The sequence below is a fragment of the Chenopodium album genome, chromosome 6 (assembly GCF_948465745.1).
Source record: "Chenopodium album chromosome 6, dcCheAlbu1.1, whole genome shotgun sequence".
Classification (NCBI taxonomy): Eukaryota; Viridiplantae; Streptophyta; class Magnoliopsida; order Caryophyllales; family Amaranthaceae; genus Chenopodium; species Chenopodium album.
Window position 1 is genome coordinate 37,497,086 of NC_137839.1, and position 5,755 is coordinate 37,502,840.

Sequence of the window (5,755 nt, forward strand, 5' to 3'; positions counted from 1 at the left end):
CTAGTAGATATATATAGTGTAGGGTAATTAGTGTAGGTTTGGGCTTCATATAGTCATGGGCTTAAAATAGTTAACCCAGATACAAAAGTAAGATGAATTGCTTTATTGACTCAAATATAAATACTTGCTTTATTAATAATCCAATAATTAAAATGGTTTGACCCAAAATATACTTCATAAATAAATAAATAAAATATAAAATACGTTAAAAATACGGGGTGATATAATTTCTATCTACCCACAAAAGAAAATTGCGGATGCTAGAGCTTTGATTCAAGGTTTCAAGAAAAAGTCTATTGAAAGCCTCTATGAAGCATGAGAGAGGTACAAGGAGTACTAAAGAGAATGTCCTCACCATTGAATTCCTACTTACCAAATTATTAAAATCTTCTATGGTGGCCTAAGTCCTCAGGGAAAGTCATGTCTTGATCAAGGAGCCGGAGGTCCATTCAAGAATAAAACGGAGGAGGAAGTGGTAGACATAATTGAAGATGTAGTGAGGTACTATAGAGATTAGCATGATGGTGAAAGGCAGTCAACTAGCAAGAGTAGCTCTTCGGTGTATTCGGTTGATCATCTTAATGCCATAACTAACTGGTCCTCACAAATGAAAAACTTAGGGAAGGAAATGTCCATTATCAAGGAAAAGTTGGAAAGTGCTACCTCCCAAGTTTCGAATCTTACTTTCCAATCTGAAGGGAGAGGTATTTCTTCTTATTCTCAACCCTCTCCCTCTTCTAGTAACATGCCTAGTGGTTGCTTGTTTTATGATGTTTGTGGTTCGTATGATCATGATGCTTCTAACTGCCCTCATGTATGTAAGGATGTTTGTGATGATCAAGATGGAAATGTGAATGAGCATGTGAACTATGTGTCAAATAATAATGATTCTAGGTTTGATAATCAAAGAGGTCAATGGAATAGGAATTACAACAACCATGAATATTTTGACAGCTGTAACCAAGGTGGTGGTAATGGGAACCAAGGGAACCAAAATTTCCAAGGTAACTATAACAACCAAGGTTATAGTAGCCAAAATCAAAACCAAAAATTATGGTAATCATAACGAAGGTTATGGTGACCATAATCAAAGTTATGGTCAAAATCAAGGTAGAGGTAATTAGAACAATCAAAATAGGAGAAATTTTCAAAATAATGCTCTAAGGGGTACCCCACCTTGATTTTCTCCAGACCTAAAGTGATAATTCCAATGTACAACCCACTTCTTCTTCTTCTTCTAGGACTAACTTCGAAGAAATCATTGAAAACCAAACCAAGTTGTTGAACACTTATATAGCGGCGAGTGACAAGAAGTTTAATGAAATGATGACCCATAATAAGATGCCTGAAAACTAAATCTCTCAACTTGTTAATGCCTTGAAAGACCATGCAAGCCCTTCTTCTTTACCTTATCAAGGACTAGACCCTAAGAGATCCTTTAATGCCATAGTCACAAGGAGTGGTAGGGTTATTAAGGAGAGTTTGCCTAGCAAGAGTAAGAGTGAGAAGGGTGCCAAGGAGGTTTAAGTTGAGGATGAGGGAGATGGTGCATCTTTGAGTGAAGTTATGGTAGAGCCACCTAAGGAGGTCAAGGAAAAGAAAGAAGTTGTGAAACTTAAGCTTCCTTATCCACAAGGATTCATGAGACACAAGTTGGATGAACAATTTGGAAGATTTATTTACATGCTCAAGCACTAGTGGAAAAAATCTCATTCGTAACGGGCTATTTGTAACGGGAAATGCTTTTCCCGTTACAATAAAGATATTCGTAACGGGCAAATAGTGTCTGTTACGAATACTTATTTATTCGTAACGGGAAAAATAGTGTCCGTTACGAATACACGTATTCGTAATAGACACTATTTTGCCCATTACGAATACTATAATACACGTAACAAATGCCCAAATGTGGCCCAATTGATGAATGGAGCCTAATACTTGGTTTTTTAGGGTTAGCCGTCATTCACCTATTTCTCTCTCATTAGTCCCTCACTCCCTCTCTTTCTCCTCTCCTCTCCTCCCCGTCATGGCGTCATTCACCTCTTTCTCTTATGTCTATATTTCTAAATATTCTTCCGCCATGGATGTACAAGTCAAGCAATAATACGAACTTCTCTTCCAACGAATGCGAGACAAAGCCGTCAATACAGCTACTCCGTCCTCGACGCCTGCTCCCGTCATTGATCTTAACAACGACGATGACGCCGACGATGTTGGTGCCGAGAAAAGAGCTTTGAGTTCCTCTAATGGCGGTTTCTGGCGAAGAAGCAGAAGGTATTGGTGATTGTTCTTTTCTGCCGGGGTTTCTCGATCCTATTCCGTCGTTGCCGAAGTCTTCTTTGCTACTTCCGCCGTCGATAGCGGAGGTTCCGGTGAGTTCGCAGGGGAATAAGTAGTTTTGGAAGGCGGGTGATTATGAGGGTGCTCCTTGTGCTAAGTGGGATAATAATACAGGTTTTTTTTTCTTCTGGGTTTGATTCAATTTTTGTTTTTTTTTAGTTGGTTTGTTTTTAGGTTTTTTGTTTCTTAGTGTTGTGTGATTTTTGTTGATATTTAAGTTAATGTGTGTCAAATTCGTTGCTTGAAGATTTAGAATGTTTTTAATTGAAAGTTGATCTAGGGTTCTTTGAGTTCTTTACTAAAATCGATCAATTTATCCCCAATTCGTTCATTTTTAGTGGTAATTTATGGGTTGTTGGTATATAATCTCTGTTAATCGGTTTGTTGAAGTGAGAATTTTGATATTGTTTATTGATTCTCTATGCAAGGTTTATTCTTTTTGCATTCTTTGGTGTTTTAATCTGATAATTAGTGTTTCTTTAAGGCTAATTAGTGTAGAATAAAGATTTTGTCAACAATTGTTGTGTATTTGTAGGACCTGTTTCTGGTGGTGCTTCCTGCGCCGTTATTGCTGATTGTTGCTGCTATTGTTGTTATATTAGCTGCTGCGTGTTCCTTCTTTTCTCTAATGTTGTTGGTGATAAATCTAAAATGGGTTCATTTCTTGGTTAAGCATGTTTTTTTTTTAGTGTATAATTCTGTGTGTATTTGATTCATTTTTGGCTGCGCGTTCCTTCGTTTCTCTAATGTGTGTTTGATTCTTTGGTAAGCCTTAATCTTAGCATTAATCTCATTTGGGGTACTATCCTAGAACAGATTTCTCAAAGCTGCTGGAATCCCCTCCTTTCAAAATATATGCATTTGTTTGATTCTCTGAGCTTCCACATGATCTTATAAAGCTGATTTTGAAGTATATGCATTTGTTTGGTCTCTAATATTATCAAGATAAAGCTGCTGGTATCCCCTCCTTTCGTCTTTCCTATTATCTTTTTATGCTTAAATGAATTATTGGGTTTTATATATGAAATTTTAATTTGATTCTACTTTGGATGACTGAAAGAGGCTACTCGAGTAGAAATTAATCTTAGACAGCAGTGAGCTGCTGGTTCTTCCAATAGAACGTCAACAGACAGGCCCCCAAAAGTCGAAGGTGGCTCAAATGGGCTTCCTTATGAAGTTTCTTCTCAACAAGACCAAGTTCGTCCTCTCCTTAGCTTGCTTGAATGGGAACCTCCTTCTCGGCATTTCTCCGGTTAGTTAAATTTGTGCCAGTTTGCAGGCATGGCGAGAAATGAAAGCTTACTTCCTTTGTTGCATGCATCTAATGATAAGAAGGCAAATGGTGAAGCGATTTCCTGATGGCAGAATTCGCAGGTATCATATCTATTTGTTTTTCCCTCCCCTTCCTCCTTGTGTATGTTGGTGGGCGGGTCAATGGGTGGTGTATTGGTATGTGTGCAGCACAAATCCTTTTCTTATGTTGTTAGAATTAGTTGATTGTGTTGATACATACATTTGTTACTGTCAGAATTAGTTGCTTGTTTATTGTTGTTGTTATCTCTTTGTAATAAACCTTATCAGCAATGATAATGCGTATCAGCAAATAAGACTTAGCTACTTGTCTCGAATTATAAGACAGTTTACATCATGAGTTATTTTTTTTGGTTTGATTTATATCATGTGTTTCTTTTATCTATATGAATAAATTATTGTCATTGTTACATTGAGTATGTAACGGTTATGAGTGCTAGCGGAAGAAAATAAATTCATGGACGATAAACCCTAAAACCCAGAAAATAGGACAACAGAGGAGTATAAGAACCCTGAATTACCGGAGTGTAAGATAATTTGACAACACTCAAGATTTATGAAAACTTTCACAAAGATTTGATTGGCTATTTGGCTTGTGATTGCCTCGTAATTGGTTTTTGTGGTTAATATCCATATCCCTAGTGGTCAAATTTCCAACCTGACTATGTATGTAAAACAAGAGTTTGTATATTGTGGATGCTGCAACTGTATTTTATTATACCTTGATTTCTAAAAATTGCAGGTTTAATGATTGTTGGCAATGCTATTCTTGTGAAGGTTTCTGATTTTTGTTAAATTGGAATCAAGTAACTCTCAATAATATTTTTCTTTCCCTGGAATAATTGGAATAATTAAACTGTTGTACTTTCAATAACCCTGCTATTTTGTTTATAAACTCATTGAGATCATGTACTTGACAGTCATTGTTACATGTCCGGTCTATCTTTGATAGGAATATGTAATGTATGAATGTCCTTGTGGTTATCCTTCTATTTTTTTAGGAAATATTTTACTTTTGTTGCAATGTATTGCCTCATCTATGTTGAGTAATTAAAGGGATTTTTAAAGACAAGAGAAGTAAGGAATCCATTGTCTTCCCCTTTTTCTTGCAGTTCTTGGTCCTAAAAAATTATTTTTTGTGGGTAATATTTTATTCTTCTTCCGCCCACCCCCTTTTAGCATTTATGTTGCTGATCAATTACTGCCTGATTAAAATAAGCAATTGAGTTGTTTGATCAGTTAGTGCCTGATTAAAATTTAATGTGCTCTTACTCTCTTAGAGTCTTTAAGAAGATTTTTGGTCTTAAATTAATTCTAGTCTGTAGCTGGCTCAACAGGGAAATGTAGTTTGGTTTAGTTGCTACTTATGTTATAATTGCTGATTTGAGGAAGGTTCCTTGATAGGATAGTGGTCAGAGGATGCAAAGTAGGATATTGGTCAACATTAGATTATGCATTTCTAGTGCATTATACTGCCTTTTCTGCTCTGTGCTGCTACATATTAACTGAAATTATAGATTGATTGAACCTTTTCTGCTCTGTGCTGCTACATATCAACGTAAATTATAGATTGATTGAACCAAATTTTACTTTTGCAGATAATGTCTAATGTGGCCCATGCAAGTGTGAAAAATATCAACAGTAAACTAACTTTTACTATTTTGACAGTTCCATTCAGGCATAGAGAGCGTATGGATTTCAGTTATCTTATATCCCAGAAATACACTGGAGATAAAGCTAAAATCAAGGTACTGCATGATTTGGCGGTGCACACATTCAACATTAAACTTGGTACTCACAGAAGGCTCATTCCTGCACATAGCAAGGGTAGACCTCATTCAATTCGTATTATATAGTTGCAGGATTTGTCTCAGTTCCATATCTCCGTTTTGAGGTTTGGCTTTGAACTTCTTTCTACCTCCCCTGCTCCCCATTGATATATTGCCTATGTATCTTTCTGGTTACAGAAGTATTATTTACATTCATTGATGTATCTTTTTGGTTATTTGAAGAATAAGCTTTCCTCAATTGTGAAAAGATGTAAGAATTTCACCCAAATAAAAGGTTCATTGCTATAGTGGATCTGTCAGGCACCTCAGAATTC

The 5,755-nt window shown here is 36.2% G+C and overlaps 1 non-coding gene across 1 annotated transcript; it reads right to left on the minus strand.

Moving 5' to 3' along the window:
- Window positions 1–257: 257 nt before the first annotated feature.
- LOC145637742 (small nucleolar RNA R71) lies at window positions 258–363 on the minus strand. The gene has a single exon (XR_014114465.1). It is a non-coding gene; the product is annotated as a small nucleolar RNA R71 (small nucleolar RNA).
- Between the last annotated feature and the right edge of the window lie 5,392 nt (window positions 364–5,755).